The following is a 25209-nucleotide window of genomic DNA, read 5'->3' as shown; positions in this document are numbered from 1 at the left end:
AAGGATGAGAGGCAGAAGCAAGAATGAGGAGGAAACCCAGGTAATAGCATGCTTGTAAGATGTTATGAAGGTATTTGACTAAATTAAGGGGATCGTGGAAGACTCAGAGAAACTAGCTGTTTTTTAAGATAGAAACCCCAGCTAGCATGATAGGGAGATTTTCCTTGATTATTGAGCTTGTCTCTGTTTCTCCATGCACGTGGCTGCTTCTAATTCTACAGGGAGTAACTTGCTTGAGCCACAGGAGACATAGTTCTCACTTCTCAGGCTACCATTAGGACAGAATAGAATCATCACACGATCTCTGCCCTCCTCGCCTCCTAACTCTCTTCAGTGAAGGTCTAATTGTAGTTCTAATAGCAGGGTACTCCCCATCTTAGGAGCTCTCTTAAATTTTGACCCACTTGAGTTATATCCTGTGAGTGAAAAGGGGAAACAACATCTTAGAGCAGAAGAGAACTGAGTTACACAATGAAGATGAGTGACTTCAGGTCAGTCCAGAACCTCCTCTTCCCATTTCCTCCCATGTTGGCTGAGCAAGCAAGACAAGGTGTGCGGCTCAGGAGACCAGTTTCTAGTGAGCACAGGAAGATTCTAGAATGTCACTTCTTCAAGTGTATTTATAACTCTAGGATATATAGACTGATATTCAATACTTGATATAAAATTATTAATTTTAAGATTTTAATAGTGTGATTAAAAAGTAAAAAGAATTTGGGATGCCTGGGTGGCTCAGTTGGTTAAGTGTCTGACTCTTGATCTCAGCCCAGGTCTCGATCTCATGGTTGTGGGCTCCATGCTGAGCCTGGGGCCTGCTTAAAAATAAAAAAAAAAGGGATCCCTGGGTGGCGCAGCGGTGTGGCGCTTGCCTTTGGCTCAGGGCGCGATCCTGGAGACCCGGGATCGAATCCCACGTCGGGCTCCCGGTGCATGGAGCCTGCTTCTCTCTCTGCCTGTGTCTCTGCCTCTCTCTCTCTCTCTGTGTGACTATCATAAATAAATAAAAAAAACTTAAAAAAAAAAAGAAGAAGAAGAAAAAGAAAAAGCATGTATCTTTTTAGACTTTACAACTTTATTTCACTTCTTAGTGTTTCTTTAGATATTTATTTAATATTTTCCCAGACTGAGGAACTTGTTACATTTTTTTTTAAGAGAGACAGAGAAAGAGCACATCAACAGGGGTGGGGTGGGGTGGGGAGAAGGGGCAGAGAGGGAGAGGGAGATAGAGAATCTTAAGCAGGCTCCATGCTCAGCACAGAGCCTTTGTATATTTTATCTCATGACCTTGAGATCATGACCTGAGCTGAAATCAAGAGTCAGATGCTTAACCAACTGAGCCACCCAGGAGCCCCAGGAACTTGATACATTTTATAGTCCTTGCAAAGATAATCATTTCCTAGGACTAGTTTATTCTTAGAATACTAATTTGCTTTTTTCAAAATGTAACACTAAACTTACATTGGATTTTGCATGCAAGGAGCTTTATATTGGCCACGTCTGCAGAAATGTAATTTCCAATCACTAGCTATTTTGCAAAATCTGTCAATACACTATTTTGTAACAATTCTTAAATATAAAACTGTTAAAAGGAAATAAATTCAGAAAGTAATGACATTCATACTCTAGAGATTATATACATTTTTAGAACACTTAAATATATGAGAGGAGGCCCATAAAGTATGTAGCTGAATAATTGCATCACCATAATATAATTTATATATCTAATATTTATTACCACCTCGAAAGTGTTCTCTTTGAAATGTACGTTCAGCCTAATGATATCCCCACTGTGCTGACTCTCTGTGGTAGATCCGATTATTGTTTCCAACTCTATGCTTTCTCTGAAGCATAGGTTTCTCTGAACCTCTGAAGGAGGTTATACATAATCTAGAGTCTTTGTTCTATGACTTCCAGTGCCTTCCCATAGTCAGAGTCTATTTCTCTACCCAGTGTCAGGGTTGGTCATGTGACTCGCTTTGGCCAATAGGATGTGACTGATGTAATGTATGCCCTTGTGCATGCAGATATTTTAAATGTGCTATTATGGATTGGTTTGGCAGCTTGTACTTCTGCTTTCTGCCATGAAAACAGTATTTCCCCTCTGGGGGCTGTTCCTCCAGTTGCAGAGTAACAGGACATTGTAAAGCAGAGCTAAGTATTGCTGTGAGGAGTCCAGTGGAGCCCAGCAGAACTAGAGCAAGTCTGCAGCTTATGTATTGAACGAGTGAGAAATTTGTGTTGTAAGCCACTGAAACTTTGGGGCTATTTGTTGCTATAGTAAAAACTAATGAATATGCCAGTTTTCATATTCTTTCTTTTCCCATTTTGTTTTTATTTATTTATTTGTATTGCCTTTAGAATATGCAGCATAATTTTTAAACATCCACCGTGTTAACCCTGAGGATATTTGGGGGCATATCTAATTGCTGAAAATAAACAAAATTCATCTGTAGCCAAGTCTGGTGAATTAGATGAGTGATCAATTTGAGCATACTATTTCAGATTTTAAAAAAAAACTATAAAATAATAAAAATAGTTTTTTTATGGATCATAAAAAGCCCCAAAAGGATTTTAAAAATGATTTGAACAGGCTCATTTGGGCATGTATATTCTGTTACACTGCTGGCATTTTGTTGTTTTATTGCTACTAACATACTTTTTGACCCATTTAAAAGTGTGAATAGGCCCATGTACCATCTGTTGCTTTGTCTAGCCAAGTGTTTGAGTATCTTGTAGGAGATTCTTTCTGAGGAAAAGTGTTGTACTAATGAGTGCGATAGGGCAACAGCAAGATTTTGTTTTTAGGATGTACATAACACAGAACTAGACAAAGGACCTGATGGCTTCAGGCAGTGAGGAAGGCAGTACATGTAGCTGCTCTGGTAAACTAAGAGCTCTGCTTTAATCCTAACATCTGGCAGGCTGGAATGGCTGAATAGGCAAGGGACCAATGGCTTTGGACAGGGAAGTACCCATATCAGTATGTTTAAGAGTCATGGGTCATTGGTCTAGTGAGGAACAGACTAGTTCCGCTATGCCCAGTTCTCTCTGCAAAGTCCAAAGAGGAAAGCCCAAAGAGACATTTATTTAGCTGTGTGCCAGAATTGGAAACTGTTGCCTCATTCCCAGGTTAGATTTCTGTTCTGAAAGAAGGTTTGTTGATTTCCCCTGTTCTTATGTGAACAGGAAGAAAATACTAGGGCAGGATGGAGAGAAAAGATAGGAAAGGAACAGCCCATACTCTTGCACCTCAACTGTTTGGCAAAGCAAGGATGTACAAGTTTTTCAAGGTTCAAATAAATAGCTGAAGATAATTATATATGATCCAATCCTTGTGTAGAAAGGGGTTGATCCAAGGCCAGATCTAATGGGAAGCTCCTGTAAGACTGCCCAAAGAATTCACCCATATGAGGTAGCCAGTTTTCACAGTGAAACAACATAGGGCCTTGATGGAAGATCAGAGACCTCAGACAGAGGACTGCAATTATTTGTCCAAGTGTGAAGGTCACATTTCTTTCTTTTCCCTCTATCCTCCCAAGTCAGGAGAAGTAAAAACCAGAAAAGAGAGAGGAGTGAAATATCAGATCATATTCTCTACCCACTGCAAGCTCCCAAACTAAAACTTGGCTGTACTAGAAAATAGGGAGGAGGTGTTTGTCAAATTGGAGAAGAAAATGAAGTTTTAAAATGGACAAAACTAGTAGGAGTTTTTGATCTACAAGTGAGCAGGAAACTGTAGACTCTACTCTTGTTTTAATTAGGGAATATGAAAGAGCAAAGGTAGTATTTTAAGAATAATAAAAACTTTCATTGGAGACTACCAAGATCAGCCAGTCTAGAAAAAACTAGGTGAGATCATTAAAAATCTGTCAGCATAAAAAGACAGCTTCAGGAAATGCACTGATCGCACTGCATGAGAGAAAAAGCCTCCAAATGTAGAATAAGAATTGAAGGGATTTTATCTCAAAACTCTTAAGAGGGTTGGCTGAGATTTTTTTCTTTATTCCCTTGCCACTTCTATAAAAACAGTGCCCATTTTGACTTTGTGGGCAATTATTGCTACACACAGAATTCTTTTCAAGAAGTCGAACTTGTTTTTTCAGCAATAGGTTATTAATTCTGCATATATATGGATACATAGGTACGCATTTACTATTATAATTGATAGTTTATCATCATAGCTAAATAAAATCTTTAACAGATATGACCAGTCACATGTTTAATCGTAAACTTAAATGGTATTTTTTTCTGAAGGAAAATTAGCCATTGATGGTATCCAGTTTATGTAAACATTTGTCATCAGGATTACTGTTGTATAGCCATGATGCCCTCTCAGCCTCAGCTGGAAACTATGAAGGGAAAAAAAAGAAACAACAACAACAAAAAAACTTCCCACAACCCAAAACTATGCTGAGCATTCCCCTGAAGATATTCCCGAATCTATAATAAGGAATTAGAGCCCTTTCCACTCATCTTGTTGATCTACTCACATGTATTCATTCATGTTTACATGTTAAATATACTGAATAATGTGATTTAAAAGCAGCAACTCTGTCCTCCCGATTTCAAAATACACTTGCTGCTTTTAAGATATTTTATTCAAATCACTCTTCTAAATCAAGCACCAAGCTGTGAATAACTCTTAGTGATCCTTCTCAGCCCCCACCATTATACTCCATATGTGCTTTTTTTAAATTCTAAAACAAAACAAAACAGGTGAACACCCTTTGGAAGAAAGAGCTATCTGTGTGACTCTCCTGAATTGCATTTCTTTTTTTTTTCACATTGTTTTCTGCTTTCCCAGATCCCTAGGAATTTTTGTGCTCCTGCTGCTCTTTGCTGAAAACGCCACCTAGCTCTGCTGTTTCCTCTCGTTCTGTTGTCCTGGACTCCCAAATAGTCTAGTCTGGACTCCCAATAGTCCTTCTTAGCCTAATCAAACACATTACCTCTCACTGTACATTACTCATATACTCAGAGAATACTACTACTTGAGCATGGGGCTGAACAACGTTTCCAGATAACATCTTCCACCGCTCAAATTTATTAGGTGAGAAAACTGAAAGATTAAAGGACTTGCCTAAGGTCTTATGACTAAGAACCAGAGTTCCTAAACCACTGCTCCAGGCTCTTTCCAAAGAATCACATTCTGTGTTTGTTATGGACCGAGTGTTTGTGTCTCCTCCACCCCCACATTTATATGTTGAAGCCCTAACACCCAATGTGATGATATTTGGAAGTGGGGCCTTTGGAGGGTAATTAGGTTTAGATGAAGTCCCGAGAGCAGGGCCCACTTATGGCATTAATGCTGTTAAAAGAAAAAAAAAAAAAAAAAAGAGACTGGAGCTCTCTGCTTTTTCTGCCATGTGAGGACACAGTGAGAAGGATCCAGCATCCATCTATAAGCCGGGAAGCAGGCCCTCCTGGGAAAATGGAATTGGCTGTAGCACCTTGCTCTTGGATTTCCCAGCCTCGAGAACGGTGATAAATAAATTCCTGTTGTTTAAGGCACAATAATTATGTTACTTTTCTTTATTGCAACTTGAGCTAACATAGTGTCCTAACAACTATCAAAATATGATTTGGGAGACATTTTTCTGCCTGTATTACCTCTTGCAAGAAACTTAAATACTCTGGCCCTTCACTTTCCTAGTGTGTACAAGTTGGCATTGATGAGGTTTAGCAAGCTACCTTCCAGCTATAGGGTTCTATAATTTTAATTCTTGATGAATTTACCAAGCATTTACTCTGTGCCAGGCATTTCCCAAGCATTCTACATAGCTGTGTTAGGTAATCTTCTATTTGCTCCAGGTAATGACTCCTTCCATCTTACAGACAAGGATATTATGGTTTATAGAGGTCAAGTAACTTGCACAGTCACCCAATCAGGGATCAGGGATTCAAATTCAAGATTACCTGACTCCAAAGACTTGGTCATCACCATCATGCTATACCTGAATCCCTGACACTGGTACCAGCTAATGACTTAGCCTGAAACAAATACACAATCCAGGAATCCTTTCTTGCAACTTTCCTACTGTGGTTGTCTTTAATCTCTTTCTCTGGCTTCCTGTTTTCTTACCCTCAGAAGTCTCATGCTCTCCAGACTGCCTTCCTTCTTTTCAAAGTACCTCACTTCATTCCTTCCTGCTATCTATAAACTTGCTGCCCAATCACCAAAATATCTAATAATATTTTCTTTGCTATTTTTAACTTTTTCCTTGAACTTTTGAAGAAAAGCGTGTTAACCGAAGTATACTTTTGTGTGAAAAATTTATAAGCAGGAACACTTTTCTTTCCCTGGCCTAGCCTACCAAAAGAACAGAAGATGGGGACTCAGCTTTATGTGTGGACAATGCCTTAAAATAATTTGTTCTAACTCTCTGAAGGAAGTCCATGGTATTTTGATAGGGATTGCATTAAACGTGTATATTGCCCTGGGTAACATTGACATTTTCACAATATTAATTCTGCCAATCCATGAGCATGGAATATTTTTCCATCTCTTTGTGTCTTCCTCAATTTCTTTCAGAAGTGTTCTATAGTTTTGAGGGTATAGATCCTTTACATCTTTGGTTAGGTTTATTCCTAGGTATCTTATGCTTTTGGGTGCAATTGTAAATGGGATTGACTCCTTAGTTTCTCTTTCTTCAGTCTCATTGTTAGTGTATAGAAATGCCACTGACTTCTGGGCATTGATTTTGTATCCTGCCACGCTACCGAATTGCTGTATGAGTTCTAGCAATCTTGGGGTGGAGACTTTTGGGTTTTCTATGTAGAGTATCATGTCATTCGGCGAAGAGGGAGAGTTTGACTTCTTCTTTGCCAATTTGAATGCCTTTAATGTCTTTTTGTTGTCTGATTGCTGAGGCTAGGACTTCCAGTACTATGTTGAATAGCAGTGGTGAGAGTGGACATCCCTGTCTTGTTCCTGATCTTAGGGGAAAGGCTCCCAGTGCTTCCCCATTGAGAATGATATTTGCTGTGGGCTTTTCGTAGATGGTTTTTAAGATGTTGAGGAATGTTCCCTCTATCCCTACACTCTGAAGAGTTTTGATCAGAAATGGATGCTGTATTTTGTCAAATGCTTTCTCTGCATCTAATGAGAGGATCATATGGTTCTTGGTTTTTCTCTTGCTGATATGATGAATCACATTGATTGTTTTACGGGTGTTGAACCAGCCTTGCCAAATCATTAACCTGACCCCTTCTTCTCCATCCTTCCTCATTTTCGAAAGTAAGACCAACACCACCGTTTCTAAGGATCTGGCCTCCTGTGGTTTACTTAGGCTAATGATAGTTCTGGGTGGGGCTGAGAGAGTAGAGGGAAAAGATGCTAAATTGAAAGTAACACCCTGACTGCATTTGAGGATCTAAGAAACCAGATGAACCATGCACACACAACAGATGTGCCTTGAGCTACCCACCTTAATTGGGCTTGTGGTTCAAAATGATTTCAAGTCGTGGCAAAAGAGAAGTGGGGAGTCACTAACATCAGCACATGTGCTGTAATAAAGTAATTTCTGCTTGACATATAATTAATGCTGAAATCCATGCTCCTGGAATTTTAAATTAGTCTGATAAATGTCTACATTTTCATTTTCCATTCCTTACTCTTTGAAAATATGGTTCTGAACCGAGCTCCTAACTCAGCTTTTTTTTCTCTCTTTTTTTCCTGAATACATGTATAGTTGCTTTAAAGGCAGTATAAGCATCTTTTTCATAAAGTTTCCTTAACAAATTTCTTTTAACAGCAAGGCAATTCCTCTGCTATATGAATGTTTCATAAGAATAGCAACCTAATAATAAAGATCCTCTTTACCCCTCAGCCTTTTGTTCTTGCATAGCACTCTGGTGAAGGCTGGATAATCATCATATTGTGCACTGAACAATTCATGTGTTTGAACACAGCCAGAGGGGCAGGTTTATAGGTGTAAGGCAAAGCTAGCTTTGAAATACCTAGTTTCCCTGGAACCTCAGTTTCAAATCACAGCTGGGGTGGCTGCTTCACCCTTCTTCCCTGAGTTACAAATAGCATGGTTTATTCTGTGAGGATATTAAAGGTTCCCTGGGATGGTATCCATAAGACTCAGAGCTGTGTTTGAGGTCCTGAGAAAATTTCTGGGACATTCTTGCTCACTGTCATGAAATCGCATGTCCCCTGAGGTTGGCTAGCACCATTTAATCCCATTCCTTTTGGAAATTCAATAAAGACTTATCAGTGTTCTATAAGGCCTCTACAATTGACCTGGCTAATTCTCTCTTGATTAATGTGATGGTATTGTCATTGTTCTTGTGCAGATTGAACTTGCCAGTCAGGGATAATTGTCCTGTCCACTAAATCACATGCATGAAAAAAGCGCTCTTTAGATCACTGCCCAAAAAACTTAGCAGCTCACTGCCTACCTCAGTCTCTCCATTTGTAAAAGGATGATGGTATTGTCTGTCCTGTCATCAAATCTATGTTTCTGTAATGGTCGGAATTTTGTCTCCAAAAATTCAAATGTTAAAACCCTAACTTCCAGTGTAACTATTTGAATAGAGGCCTTCAAGGAGGTAATTAAGATTAAATGAGGTTATAAGGGTGGGAACCTAATCCAACCAATCCAGTGTCCATAGAAGAGAGGATGAGAGACCAAAAGAGCATGTACACAGAGAAAAAAGGTCATGGGAGGACCCAGCAAGAAGACAGCTGTCCACAAGACAAGAAGAAAGGTCTAAACAGGAACCACTCCTCCTGACACCTTGATTTAAAACTTCTAGAGAAATTTTCTTCTTCTAAAGAATTGTGAGAAAATAGATATTTATTGTTTTGGCCACCCAGTTCAAGGTATTCTGTTGTGGCAGCCTTAGCTGACTGATGTAGTTTCCAGCCTAGGACTCCCTTTTTTTGTGATCCAGACCTGCATGTTTAACTGTCTATAAGATATCACTTAAATTCTCCTGAGGTATTTCAACCTTAACATGACTAATTTCATTATAATTTCCCCCCAATACCTTCTTTTTCACCTGAATTACCTCCATGAATAGAATCACTGTCTTCCATCACTCTAACTAAAAATGAAGCAGTTGTCTGTGATTCTCTTACCATTAGCTGCATCAAATTTGTTACCATGTCTTAATACATTCACCATCTAAATAGCTCTCAGATCTAATTTCTTCTCTCTGTTCCCACTGACAGAATTTAATTGAGGCTTTGATTTCTTGAAGGAATCTTCTGGTACTTGATTTTTCTACCATCTCCATTTAAATTTTTTTCCCTCCCTCAAATTAGTCCTCTTTACTTAGTCAAGTGAAGTCCTGTTCTTGTGATTACGATCCAGATAGCTTTCAGGATAAAATATAAAGTACTAGTGTAACTTAAAGGGCACTCAAGATTTAGTGTCTTTGCATCCTGAAGCACTGTTTATGTACTCACATTTCAAACATAAAGTCCTACTTATAATAACTGGAATCTTCTCTGCTTTCCCAGGCTACAATACTTTTACATCATCCCGTCCTCTGGGTCTGAAATTATAGTTCAATATGCTAACACCTGTTTATCCCTTAATGTTCAACTTAATTTACACCTTTCCCAAAAAGACTTTCCTGGGCAGGGGTGCAGCATTCCCCGTGTAAAGGTGAAGTACTTCCCTGTATCCATTATTCTTTTAACACTTGTTTTATTGTGTTTTGTTTTGTTTTGTTTTTTTTTAGAATTGTGCTTTAATTGCTTTGTTTTGTTTTAATCTCTTCCCTATTTGACTTTAAATTCCTTAAGGGCAGTTCTATGACTCTATGCTTTTTGTGGCCTAAGAGTAGTCAGTCAATTTTGCTGGATAAATGAATTGACTACAGTTAAATCTGGTTTTCCTAAAATTGGTTGCTTCTATTTCTTGATTAAAATTTTAGGGTATGAACCCTAAATTTAATATGATCCTATTAAATTATATTTTCACATGCTATTTCCTTTACTGTCCAAAAATGTAATACTATACATGTATATGCAGATATTTAAAATATTTTTATTAATTACCTATTTAAAAATTTTGAAACCTTCCAAGAGACTACTAGAGATGCTCCATCATATTGTGATTTCAGGACTCAGATCATGGGGACAAAATATAGGAGCAATTTTTACTAAGTAAAAATAATTGCCTAATTAAATGAATTTAGTTGACGATGATCAGATGGAAAGTCCATCATTGGCAAAGTTACATTAAAATGTTAGGAAGTTTGAAGAAAAGCTCTTTTCTATCACATAAACCATCTCATTTTAGAATTGAATTTCTTGAATCTCAGAGGGAAAAAATTACAAATATAAGAACAAAGTGATATGTGTTTGTGAGGGAGTATGTCTGTGTGGGAGACTATATCTATTTAGGTGGTAATCAGAGCATTTATTTCCAAAGGATTTCCAGGGCAGTCCTGGTGGCTTAGCAATTTAGTGCCGCTTTCAGAAGAGACCCAGGAGACCCAGGATCGAGTCCCACGTCAGACTCCCTGAATGGAGCCTGCTTCTCCCTCTGCCTGTGTCTCTGCCTCTGTGTGTGTGTGTGTGTGTGTCTCTCTCATGGATAAATAAAAATCTTGAAAAAAAAAAAAAAAAAAGGATTTCCAAAAGATAGATTGTAAGATGTTTAAACTCTCTGCTACCAATAATATTGGTTCAAAAAAAAGTCGGACCCTTTAAGATGTGAGCAGTTAAAGGTGTATTTATCAAAATAAAAATAGCCTCTAATAATCTATGGGTGAGTCTTATTTCAATGGTTATTTTGTTTTAGGTTCTCTTTAAAAACAAGTCTTTTCCATTTTGAACTACCAAGTTATTTAGTCGTTAATGGAATTATCCCTTCATAATTATCCTTTAAGAAAAGTTTCAGGAGGCTTACTTTAATGAGACTCTTTCTTTGTCTCTGAAATCATCAGTGGAGGTTGGACGATAGTGCTCAAAGAGCAGATAACTGAAAATGCTTTGAAATTCATTGGTTAGCAATTCTCTTTCTTTTTTTTTTCTGAAACACATTAAAAAAACAAGTATTTTACGGTTCACATTTCTAGAAAATGGCATTTATTTTTAGTCAGAATTTGAAAATTATTAATTTGAATTATGAACTAAATAATATTTACATGCTCTGTCTTTCAAGGATGTTCTTCCCTAAAATAGTATTTTTCTTTTTATTAGTATTTTACATTAGTCAAATATAATAATGCTTACATCCTTATTTTCTTATTTTTAACTTTTTTCAGTTTCCCTTTATTTCAATTAGCAACAGAAGAAAATAATTTATTTTAATGCTTTTTCTGATTATAGTGTAATGATTTTTATTTTGACAAACAGGGAAAAAAAGCAGAGTGGTAGGAGGGTATGTTTCTGATAAATATTGCTTGTTTCCTTTCCAAGAATTATGGAAAAGCGTACATAGACAAAGAATCCAGCAAGATAAAGTCTATCATTTTTGCATGGCAAATTCTCCTTCAAAGCACCTCATTTATGGTCTCATTTTTCTCCCTTGGATTGGTCATACCATTGGTAATCAATAAAGTTGGACTTTCAGTTTGAAAGCCTTAAAATATAGGCAATAAATGGACTAAGGAGTCAGATATATTTGAGTTTGTAACATGATTGAGCCATTTAATTGCTGTGTGACTTTTGGCGTCTGACAACTTCTCTGAGCCTGAACAGTATCTAATAATTACAGTGAGGATTAAATTATATAATTTAGGAAAGTACCTAGTGAAAGTCTGACATTAATATCAGCTCAAAAAAGGGATGCCTGGGTGGCTCAGCAGTTGAACGTCTGCCTTTGGCTCAGGGCATGATCCCAGAGTCCCCGGATCGAGTGCCACATTGGGCTTTTTGTGTGGAGCCTGCTTCTCTCTCTGCCTGGTCTCTGCCTCTCTCTCTCTCTCTCTCTGTCTGTCATGGATAAATAAATAAAATCTAATATATATATATATATCAGCTCAAAAATAATAGGAGTTGTTGTTCCAGCTATTCCTAGATATATGGAGTTTGAATTTTAGCTCATATTTCTTTAGATTTCATAAATATTTTTCATTACAGTGTGGCTCATTTAAAAAAATAATTTCCAAAATATGACTTAATGGAAAACCTAAGTTTTCTCTATCAGAATAAATGCTAAGTTATAGGTATTCCTTATTTGAATGGTATTTAGCTAACATGCTCAGTTTATTAAAAACAAGAAGAATGGTTGAGCTTTCTCCACTGTTCAAGACAATTCTGGCTTCAAGGATATTCAAGCTCAGTACCTTCAGTTTGTTTCATGTCATTGTCAAAAGCACTGGCAAAACAACCACTATAATAATGAACCACACAAATGTATAATAATAATAATAGCAATAGTTGAAGTCAAGGCACAAATGAAAGAACAATAATGTAACTAATTCAGCAGGCACTCTAAAATGATCATGACTATTACTGATAAGACTGAATATATCTGAGTAGTTTTCTTAGTTTCTTAACAAACTCTGAATAGTTGCTCTAAATATATCATTTATACTTGACCCATAGAGCTGAGCTTATTATTTTCAGTACTAATCTGAATTGGTTGAGCAGGCAAAGGAATAACAGTCATCAGAATAAGATGGAAATCGACATTATAAACTTCAATACCATATAAATGGCTAGAGCAGCCCAGAAATACAACAGCATCTTGATTTTTTCATAAAACTCATGTTAATCACTTCTGTTTTAGAGTTTGCATAGTAGTAGAAAGAATAATTATTTCTTTCAGTGTTTGCCCAATAAAAAAATGCCTCAGAAAGATAAGCTGTAAAATAGAAGTGGAGACCATAGATTTATGGAAATAATATTATTTAGAAATTCTTTTTTTTATTGTAAAAATAGTATTTTTTTATTTTTTAAAGACTTTATTTATTCATGAGAGATAGAGAGAGAGAGAGAGAGAGAGAGAGGCAGAGACACAGGCGGACTCTAGGGTCACGCCCTGAGTCAAAGGCAGACGCTCAACCACTGAGCCACCTAGGCGTCCCAACAGTATACATTTTTAAACAAAATCTTATCTAGAATCATCATCTATTTTTTAAAAAAAGATTTTATTTATTCATGAAAGACATGGAGAGAGAGAGCAAAGACATAGGCTGAGGGAGCCTGATATGGGACTCGATCCCAGGACCCTGGGATCACACCCTAAACCAAAGGCAGATGCTCAATCACTAAGCCACCCAGGCGTCCCTAGAATCATCTTCTTTCTCCTACACCCACCCCCATTAGGACGAAAGATAAAACAAGATTTTCTCAGGTAAGAGTGAGATAGGCACTAGACCATTGTTGGTTTTATTCTACTCTTTCAAATATTAAGATAGCTTGAAGGGAACTCTGTGGTTTGAAGAAGCACATATTTAAAACAAAGCAGAATAGATAAACTTTTCTATATTTAGAGATGCAATGGTTCAGGCAAAAAGAGTAAGAGTAACTTGTTCTAGTTTATGCAAGTATTTATTTATTTATTCAAAAGATAGATTCTCAACAAAACTAAAAGAGCCTACAGAATGGGAGAAGATATTTGCAAATGACATATCTGATAAAGGGTTAGTATCTAAAGTCTACAAAGAACTTCTCAAACTCAACACCCAAAAAACTAATCCAGTTAAGAAATGGGCAGAAGACATGAACAGACACTTTTTCAAAGAAGACATACAGCTGGCTAACAGACACATGAACAGACACATGAACAGACACATGAAAAGATGCTCATCATCAGGGAAATACAAATCAAAACCACAATGAGATACTACCTTATACATGTCAGAATGACTAAAATACACAACACAAGGTGTGTAAAAATACACAACAACCTCAGGTGTTGGTGAGGATGCAGAGAAAAGGGAATCATCTTGCACTATTGGAGAGAATGCAAACTGGTGCATCCACTCTGGAAAACAGTATGAAGTTTCCTCAAAAAGTTAAATATAGGGGCGCCTGGGCAGTTCAGTCAGTTAAATGTCTGACCATTGATTTTAGCTCAGGTCTTACTATCAGAGTCATGAGTTCAAGCCTCACATTGGGCTCCACACTGGGTGTGGAGCCTACTTAAAAAACGTTAAAAATAGACCTACCCTATGATCCAGCAATTGCACCACTAGATATTTACGCAAAGGATACAAAAATACAGATTCAAAGGGGTATAGGCATCCCGATGTTTATGGCAGTATTATCAACAATACTAACCTCGGAGAGAGCCCAAATGTCCATCGATTGATGAATGGATGAAGAAAATGTGGGGTGTATGCGTGTGTGTGTGTGTGAAATGGAATATCACTCAGCCATCAAAAAAGAATGAAATCTTGCCATTTGCAATGATGTGGATGTGGCTAGAGGGTATTATGCTAAGTTAAATAAGTCAGTGAGAGAAAGACAAAGACCATATGATTTCACCCATATGTAGAATTTAAGAAACAAAACAGATGAACATATGGGAAAGGGGAAAAAGGGGGAAAGAAAGAGGGAAACAAACCAAAAGAGGCTTTTAAGAAAGATTTTATTTATTTATTCATGAGAGACACAGAGAAAGGCAGAGATATAGGCAGAGGGAGAAGCAGGGTCCCCATGGGAACCTGATGTAGGACTCGATCCCAGGACCCGAGAATCACCTGAGCCAAAGGCAGATCTCAACCACTGAGACACCCAGTTATGCCCCATAAGAGGCTCTTAATTATAGAGAACAAACTGAGGGTGGATGGAGGGAGGTGAGTGGGGCATGGGATATATGGGTGATGGGTATTAAGGAAGGCATTCGTGATGAGTGCTGGATGTTGTATGTAAGTGATAAATCACTGAGTTCTGCTCCTGAAACCAATATTGCACATACATTAACTAAAATTTAAATAAAAATGTTTAGAAAATCATAAAAAACCCAAAAGATAGATTCTGACTACCTACATAGACCTATTAATATGGCAGTACAGTAGTGACCAAGATACCATGGTGATCTGATGGCCAAAATTCTTGTGGCCTGGTAGTTTACATTATAGTAGGGAGAGAATGGATGCTAAACAAATACGAAGATGAACAATAAGCAAGATAATTTTAAGACATCATATAAAGCAATTGGAATGTGGACCTTTAGATAGCTAAGTAGAGGCAATAAAAGATCATCTTTAGACACAAAGCCAGAGTCCAAAAAATATAATTAAAATATCTACTGATATTTCATTCCTAAGATGTAGATGCATTTTAAAACAAAGTTACTTTAAGCAAAAGAATTAAAAATGTATAATAAAATCACTTGTACTAAATTATGACTGCTTAGGGACACCTGAGTGGCTCAGCAGTTAAGCGTCTGCCTTCGGCTCAGGGTGTGATACTGGAGTCTCAGGATCGAGTCCCATATCAGGCTCCTTGCATGGAGCCTGCTTCTCCGTCTGCCTGTGTTTCTGCCTCTCTCTCTCTCTCTCTGTCTCTCATGAATAAATAAATAAAATCTTAAAAAAAATAAATTATGACTGCTTAATAATCAGTTTCTTCTTTTCATGTTTTCATATATTTGAAATTATCTTTGTTTTTTTATGATTTATTTATTTGAGAGAGAGAGAGAGAGAAAGAGATAGAGTGAGCGAGAGAGAGAGAACATGAGCAGGGGGGATGCCAGAGGGAGAAGCAGACTCCCCACTGAGCAGGGAGCCCGAAGCAGGGCTATATTCCAGGACACTGGGATCATGATCTGAGCAAAAGGCAGGTGCTTAACTGATTGAGCCACCTAAGTGCCCATAAACTTACTTTTTGAATCAAGAAGTGCTGAGTGTCCTTTCAAATTTGAAAATAAAGAGAAGTTGAATTAGCTTCTATTTTGAGTAAGTTAGTGAGGAAGTTCACTGTCTCAGTCTAAAATAATGGAATCACATTTCTCACAATTTTCTAAGGGTCAGCCATTTTGAGTTTTTGGATGAAGCTTTGAATTTGATATAAATACACCCTATTGTGGATTTCTAGATCTTCCATGAATAATTAATACCCAAATATTCATAAATATTTATTACTGACCATGGGTATATATTGTTAGGCATTGTGAGAAAGCCATTGAAGTGACAGAATTTCTAGCCTTACAGGCACATACAACTTCAGTGGAAGAAGTAGAATATACTTAAATACACAAGATCTTAACATTATGAGAATCATCAATGGCTTAAAATTTTTTGTTACAGAAAATTAATTAGGAAGAAATTGCTATTGTTTAGAACGATGACAGAAAGGTCAGATGTACATTAACTCTTAAGAAATAAGTAAGACATGGATGTGGTATGGTTGGAAAAGAAGTAAGTGGTAGGAAGTTTCCAAAAATGAGACTGTCATAAATAAAGGCTCTGTGATGGGAATAAGCAACGGTTATTTAGGCAATAATGACCTGAAAAATCTGACAAGAGCAGAGAGCTTACAGAGGGAACTAGTGGAAAAAGAGTTGTGAAGACGGATTTGTGATAGATTATGAAAGATCTTAAATAACCTAGCTAAGAAGATGGGATTTGTTCTATAGCTAGAATTAGGGATAGTAATATGCATTCCAGATTTTTGAGTAGGAAAGAGATGTTAAATTTATATAAGTTGAGATAGATCAAACCCGTGCACTCATTTTGCAAACAAGTAGAGTAAGGTCCATAGAAAGTAATTATCTTGCCTGAGTTAAACTGGTTCTATAACAGACTCTTGGTTTCCAGTGCATATTTATAGCTTCTTGAGATGAGAACAAGTTTCCATTTATTCCTTTTCAGATAATTGCATTGCTCCATGGTACATGGAGGGGCAGAGAAACAATTTAGACCGAGTCTAATAAAATGCCTGAGGCCTCATAAAGGTCCAAATCAGTGTTTCTTGACTTCTTAAAACCTATTCTCTTTTTTGATACATAAAATCAATCTCACTTCTTTAGTACTCTTTGGAAACTTTGAGATCAAGTAAATTATTCTGATGATGAACAACCAAATATTATAATGCTGAACTTGATTTTTCAAGCTACACATACTCCTATTGATGTGAGCTACATCTATCTCTCCTCACTCCTACTGACAATGAGAACCACTAATCTGAAAACAAGTGGTAGCAGGAAGAAAGGAAGATTTGCAAGAGATTCTTTGAAGAAAGAATTCCTGGGACTTACAGAACTTGGTGCCTGAAAAATGAAGCTGATAGGAGGCAGTAAGGATGCAACCAAGGCTTAAGTTTCCAGAGTGATCATTCATGGAATGTCAACAGGTCAGATAGCTTTGGGAAAAGTCACATAAACAAAATTGTTCTACAGGATAGGATTTTTCAGAGCCTACGAAGTACACTGTGACTCTCCATTACTGGAACAATACATCCAGCCCCTTGAAAGTTTACTTTTGACCACTGAGCCCTAACTGCATGGGACTCTGTCTCCTGAAAGACATTTTTGAGACATGCACTTCTAAGTTATCAGGAGGTCTCTTTACCTGACAGCTCTCTGACCAAGTGACAGAGACCCTAGACTCTGTGTCTTCCTACCTTGACCTTATGCCCTAATTTTAACACTTCTACCAACGAGTAACTTTGCCAAATACCCTAACCTTGACTAATTCTCAATCCAAATGTTGATCTGGATCTATGTCTATTATGACCTTAACTGCCCCATGCCAGCCACCTATCTTTACTCATGCTTATGTTATAATTAATAATCTCCCAATTTATAATGCTATCATTAACAATAATTTTCCAAATATTATTACCCCATTTTGCATAAATTGGAAGTCCCCTTCCCACCATGGTCAGAAACAGAAAGATGAGTGGGTTAAAACATGAAATGCAAGAAAGCAAGCATGCTGGGCTTTAACCCTCAGGTCAACTTTATGCAGGGTTCCAAATCGTCTAACAAGGTTGGTAGTAATAAATATCATAAAACCTAAATGGAAAAAAAAAAAAAGTAGCAGGTGGCTGCTCTTTGTTTTTCCTGACTTGAAATTTTTTAAAGATTTATTTATGTATTTTAGAGAAAGACAGAGAATGTGAGTAGGGGTAGGAACAGAGAGAGAAGGGGAGAGAGAATCCCAAGTAGACTCTACGCTGAGCATAGAGCCCAAGGTGGGGCTTGATCCCAGGACCCTGAGATCATGACCTGAGCCAAAATCAAGAGTCAGACACTTAACTGAGCCATCCAAGTGCACCTGTTTTTCCTCACTTAAAAAATTTTAAGCACATAGGGGAAGATAGCTAGGAAGAAGTGCTGCTACCCAATACTGTGATAACTAGTTTGTCGAATAAGCTTTTTAAAAAAGAAACTCCAAAGGTGAAAGAAAGATGCATGCATCTTGTAAAGAGAAAAATAAATGGAAAGATCAGAAGATAACATAAGAAACAAAATGCGGAGAGGAAGGAGTTGATGGAGAGGAAGAGAATAAAATGGAGAAAACTTGGGAAAGATGGGTTTTTAGAAAATGTTTAAAGGAGCTAAAGTGATAAATATGAGATGAGTATAGGATAAAAGTCAGAGTAATATTTTACAGCTAGTTTAAATAAACTTCATCTATAATTTGAAATATGATTAAATGTCCAGTATAATTTGAGCATATCACGTCTTTGAAGAGGTCATAGTTGAAGTAAGCAATTTACTGCCATTAATTGCCTAGTTTATGAAAATATTTCTGAGGAGACATTCCCCTCTCCCACTTCACGGGGGCTACTCTTATTTCTAATAAAAAATGATCATTTCAATTTTATGCAGAGTCAAAAGCTTCATTGCACTAACATCAAAGAAGTTATAAACTACTTTGCAGGTAAGAGCCTTCTTATCAGAAATGTGCCTTTCAGACAGCTCCAAATTAGGAGCAATAGTTTAGGGATTGAAGGGGCCAGAGGAGGTGCTAGTCACATTTCCATATGAAGCACATTGAACTCTGACTTGTAAAAAAATGTTTGGAAATACAATACCAAGGCTTTATCTGAATAGTTGATTGAAATAACCTATATGCATGAACAAAGAACATATTCAACAATATCTACAGACCCTCTGCTACAAAAGTGGATTACAGGCTTATGATGTTATAATTTCAGAGAAATAAAACCATGTTGAGTTTTTTTTCTTCTCCCTAAGATACATTTCAATTATTGGTTTATCTTGTGCATTATTCACCTTTGACATGAAATTAAGCCGCTCAGTTTCACATCAATACACTGACTCATTTTCTGGTCGTTAAGCACATGCTTTTTTGTTCACTGCAACAAGGGTGAGATTAAAATATTTTTTAAAAAGTAATCCATGTCAGCATTTATATTCATTATGTGTTTTATTAAACTCAATCCTGGAAAAAAAACAATTCTGAATCATAAATGGTCAGAAATTGGTTTTTAATCAAAGAATGTAACTCCTCAAAGACTATAAGATACAACAATTAACGATGATGTATTATTTATAGGCAATAAAGGGAGAAGATGTCACAATAACTATTTGTTCTCTGGAGTATCATGACCTTAAACTGAACTTAAGGCAACTGTGTCAGTCAGATCAATTGAACAATAAAACATAAAGAAGTCCAAGAATTTCCTTTGACACATTTAAAGAATAGGCTCATGAATTCAAAGATGAGGCATTTCTAAAGCAAGAAGGAAGAATAGTTGGCAGTTGTGAGTTAGTGAGTAGAGCCTGGCAGAAAGATTTATAAGAAAAGGGGCAGTGATCTTTGTAAGAAGGTGACAGCCCAAACATTTGATCATGGAAAGTGAGGTAGATTCCCAGGGAAGGGCCTTATTTATCAAAAGTGAAATATTTATCAGGATTCTCGTCAGGTAAATCTTGTCTTATATTGGTTCCTGATTCATGTCTATTTTGCTTGACATAGTTGAAAAGTTTCCGAAAGATTAACTGTAAATGAAATTTTAGTTAAAGTATTTTAAAGGCTATGTCTAGGGAAAGCATCCAAGAACCAACAAGGAAGCCAATCAAGGATAACATTTGGAAATGAAAAATATTATTGTCCCATTCCTTTGCTTTTTGATTTTGGAAGTCAGCATTCTGTGCATTGGGTTTCTATCAGAATAAATACAATTATACCCAGAACGATTCTAAGAGTAGGAGATGTAGAATCAATTCTCTGAAGCAGTGTCTGTATATTTAAAAGCTGTTTGCCAGCTTGTACCTTGTTTGACTGAATTGGTGAATTTGTAATCATGATTAACCAGTTAGGTAAAAATAGCAAGTACATGGATTCCTATCTTACAGCATTTCAAAAATAGTACACTATGAATAACAAAAGTAAGGTCATTGAGTACTTGTTCTTCTAAAACATGGTAAGCTCCAAAAGTGAGCTCAGTGAAAATAACAATGAAGGGTGAAAATGAAGAATTCTACTGATTGTGTGTGTGTGTGTGTGTGTTTTAAGAAGTGTAATTTTGCATTATCCTATTATATTAGGAACATACAAAGTAAAAACATACGTTATTAATTCTATCTGTGTCAAATGTTAATACTTTATTCATGTGTGATTGAATTAAGTTTGCAGCAGATGAAGGTTAGAGAAGGGTAATGGTGATTATCTGACCCTGGAGTCATCTAAACAGAGCTTCCTCTTCCTATGCTGCAGTAAAGTGGTTTGCTATTGACTTTTTCCCATGTGCTAGTTCGTGAAACTTTCAAGCTTCCCTAAATAAATTCATCCATCCATTCAGTTATCATGCCATTCAACAAAGGTTTAAGTTTCATGAAGGCACTAACTTATTTTATATTCTTTAAAATAGTCTTATTACTTAACTGAATAAATTTATTATAAATGTTACAGGCTTGGATTTTTGTAAAACATCTACATGAATAAAATATAATGATGTATTTTATATATTGTGGTATGGTATAAGATTTTATTTTTTAAAAGGGTTCTACAAATAAAAAAACCTGTAAAACCAATATACTAGTACCAACCCCGAAGATGTTTGGGGTAGAAAGCAGAAATCTGAATATTTCAGGATGGAATGTGACAATTATTAAAGACATTATTCCAATTTTTATTGACATTTTGCTTTTTTTTCTAAGTTCATTAAGCTTGCTATTTCTTCTTCTATTGTTGATGGGAATTTTGCATGGTTTCAAGTTCACACCAATCTATATCAATAAATTGTGTTTTTTCTACCTTTAATGCATATCCTGAAACTGATTGCTTTATAACAGTTTCATCACTATTACTTTACTCCAAATTTGGACCACTTGAACCATTCTGCCTATTTTCATCCTTAAATTCCCCACTTGCACACAGACATATATAAAATCTACTTACCACGCAGGAGCCATGAGGCTTTTATATTGTGAATCAGTTCATATCCTTCCCTGCTCAAAATATATTAAAAAAGATTTTCTATCTCATTCATAATTAAAATCCAAAAGTCTTACTATGGCTTATGATAATCTCATCCCTACTTACCACCATGGCCTCACTTCTAACCCCATGGCTCATTCTAGTTCACCACCTGGCGTTTTCTGGTGTACCACATAACCCAGCCCTCAATCCTAAAGGGTTTTTTCCAGGAATTCAAATGTATCTCCCCAGCCCTTCACTTCATTCAGCTATTTGTGTAATATCTTACTATTCCTACCACCAGCATCCTGAACACTGCTCTATTTGTCTAAATAGTGCCTGTTACTACTTGACATTATACATTTATTTGTATATTTTCTTTTTTCCTTCTAGAATATAAGCCCCTAAAAGCACAGATTTTGTTTTTGTTTTTGTTTTTTGTTGATACAACCCAACAACTAGAAAGTACTCAATAAAGATTAGATAAATGAATAGATAACTAAGAGAATGTACATGCCTTTTCTCTTACTTATCCTGCTGAGGCTAACGCCAAAGTAAGCCATGGAAATAGTGCTTACTATTTTACATTATTTAATCCTGGAATACCTTCACAACTCTGACATGGTGACTGTTTTTGAGATGTAAACCCAAGGTTAAAGCAATTAAAAATCAGAATTTTAGAAAAATTGACCCATCTAAGATAATTTTCAGTCTGATTCTGTAATAATTTAAATTGTGTAATTCTAAAAAGATAGTCCACTGCAAGTTCTCATGCAGCCACAGTCTTTATCATACTTTATCTGGTCTCAAGTGAGCCTTCATTTCCTTGGGTCTATTATACCAAAGAGACACTAGTAGTTAGGAGTGTCTGGAATCACAATGCTCAAATCCCAGGTTCAGTACTTATTAGCTGAATAACTTTGGGCAAGTTACCTAATGATGTAAGTCTCATTTTCCTTATCTAGAGAATGAGGATATTAACATAGTCTGTTCTACAATAGCATATGTTTCTTTAATGTGAATTACCTAATGTCAGATTAACATACGGAGAATGATGTTAGCATAATGCAGAAGTCACACTGGTTCATAAGCAATTTTTCCCAGTATGTTAATGTTAGGTGCCACTAAGTAGCAGAAGCTGAATGTAAAGTATAGCAAAAGAGTTGAACACAATAAACCATGGAGAAAATCAGCAGTATTCTAATAGTTTCCAGTGGTATCTAAGTCCTTTTGGTTTGAAATAGCCACAAACTCTCTCATGAAATATTCTAATACAAGGGTCCATCTATAAGGTACCTTTATCTTACATTTTTAAATTAAAATCTTGTATTTATTTTATTATTTCTTTATTAGAATGTTTAGATCTTTAATCATTCTGGTATTTACTATTAAGATTTACTATTATTTTGGCTAGTGCTCTAATAACAATGTTGATAGAAATTCTGAATAGTCAGGTTAAACAGTTTTCCCACATAATCCTCATTCCTTCAGCAAATGATTGATTCTACAGAATGTGAGTTTTCTTTAGGAAAAAGAAAAGTTGTGGTGAGGATTACATGAGCTAATCCTTGTATAACTTATTAGAGTGCCTGCCACCCAATAAATATCCAAAAAACAACACCTGTCCCATACTCTTAGTGTGTGTATGTATACATATATAATTTTTTGGAAGACTACTAAAATCAAACACTGTGTTAGTCACTAGAAATACATAGTAAGCAATAAGTCATAATGTGCATATTGCTTCTTACAACAGTTTTGAAAATATATTTTAAATTGATTATTGACTTCTGTTTCCATCAGTACAAGTTTAAATGTTCTGAGTTTCCTGAAGGAAAAATAAAAACTCAAATGCTAGATTATAATTTAAATATTTATTTTTAAATGCATTAAATGCATCAATGAGCCAGGAAGAAAGTAAAGATTTTTCAGATATCAAAAAATTTTAAGATAAGACAGAAATGTGGAGAGGTAAACAAGACTCTGAAGCCAGGTTCTGGTTTACATTTGCTGAACCATAGCAACCTGGAATTTTGTTTTTCACACAGGCGATTAGAAACAAAGATTTTGCCCTCAGAACAGGAAATTTAATAAGAGATCTACACAAAAATCTTGGAGCCCAAGGGGATAGGTCTTTGGTGTAGGAATCAACTAAAATAGGTTGACAACTTCCAAAGCAAAAGGAAAATTAACTTCTTGAAACTTTAGTGCTGAGTGGGGAATTCTTCTAGCTCCTATCTGGGTTTATATCTCACACAGAGTACACCAGTGGTCAAAAAAATCCTTGAGTAAATAACTTAGTTAATATTCTGGATCAAAAGAGCTCTCAGCCACCTGACAGAAACAAAGGCAAATACTCTTTGAAGCAATCTACCTTCTACTGAGCTGCCTCATACCAATAGATATCTTCTACTGAGCTGCCTCATACCGATAGATAAGAATGTCCACAAATATGTTTCCAGAAAATACGAGCTCTTAATCAAATACCTACATTTAGATAAAGAAACAGAGAACCATGAATTATAATTAGCAGCAATAAAAGATGGAGGGATCAGATCCATAAAGACTTCATCTATAAGAATTATCAAATATGTAGCAAAAATATTTATATTTCACATTTAAAGAATTAAAGAAAGAATAAAATGAACAGTAGATAGATAATAATGTAAGATAAATAATAAAAATATCTTTTGGAAACAAAAATGTGATTAATATAAATTTAAAACTTTCTATATATACACACAAACTGCAAAACATTAAAAATAGCTAAAGAGAGAATTAATGAACAGGAGGAAAGATTTGAAAAGAAATATCTAGAATCTAGTACAGGAAGACAAAAAAAACCATGGAAAAGCAAAATAGAATACAATATATATCTAATTGGATTTCAAGAAGAGAGTAAAAGCAAGAATAGAGAAAAAGTATTTGAAAGAATAAAACTTGAAAAACTTTCAGAACTGATGAAAAACATTAATTGTTAAAATCAGAAGGCCAAAGTTCTAACTAAGCAGTATAAATAAAAACAAGTCAACATCTACAAACATCATCATAAATCAAAGAACAAAGAGAAGTACTTAAAAATGACAGAAAGGAAAATAAATATCGACAAAGAAACAATTAAAATGATGAATGATTTTTCAATAACCACAGAAGTCAGAAGAAAGTATAATATAGTCAAACCACTGAAAGAAAGCAATTGTCAACCTAGAATTGTATGAATATACAGCAATATATCTTTCAAAAATGAAGGTGAACTAAAGTTATTTTAGAAAATTACAGTAGCCAGAATTTGCATCAGCACATCTCTACAGAGAATGTACCTTAGATAGAAGGAAACTGATTCCAGGTGAAAAGTCTAAGATGCAAGAAGGAACAATGAACAAAGAAAGTGGAAAATATACACAGATATTCACTAAATATACAAATAGTAATGATATATTAGAGAACTAAATATAAAACAAAATAAAGCTATAATACATAACAGCAATGCTATATAAACTAGGAGGCAAGTTATTCACAGATGATAAAGTGTGCTGAGATCACGAAGATGTAAATTTCCACAGAATCAAAAAGAAATTTTAATAGGGCAGGGCTTTTGTCTGTGTGTTTTACTGAGATATTCTAAGAGCTATATCAGTGCTCTGAATGGATGAATAAATGAATAATGTTTCTTATTTTTCCATCTTATATTCTGATAAGTATAAATATTATAATTTCTAATGCAGTTATTACCAGATTAGAAAGAGCTGAAAGATGTCACACTAGTAAAGGAGAGATAATAAAATAATCATTCAAAAGAAAGCAAAAAAGAAGAGAAAAAAAACCCATAAGATAAAGGAACCTAAAAAACACAAAATAAGTGATAAAAATAAATATAAATGTATCAGTATTTATTTATTTATTTATTTATTTATTTATTTATTTATTTATTAAGATTTATTTACTTTAGAGAGAAAG

At 35.7% G+C, this 25209-nt stretch overlaps 1 protein-coding gene across 8 annotated transcripts in view; it reads right to left on the bottom strand.

Annotated features, from left to right (window-relative positions):
• Nucleotides 1-25209, bottom strand: part of PIK3C2G (phosphatidylinositol-4-phosphate 3-kinase catalytic subunit type 2 gamma) — a 365888-nt gene that overhangs the window by 149253 nt on the left and 191426 nt on the right. The gene's annotated exons all lie outside the window — the stretch shown is intronic.

The sequence above is a fragment of the Canis lupus genome, chromosome 27, assembly GCF_011100685.1.
Source record: "Canis lupus familiaris isolate Mischka breed German Shepherd chromosome 27, alternate assembly UU_Cfam_GSD_1.0, whole genome shotgun sequence".
Lineage (NCBI taxonomy): Eukaryota > Metazoa > Chordata > Mammalia > Carnivora > Canidae > Canis > Canis lupus.
Note: the sequence above shows the minus strand (reverse complement) of the source record. Positions and strands in the feature narration are given on the sequence as shown.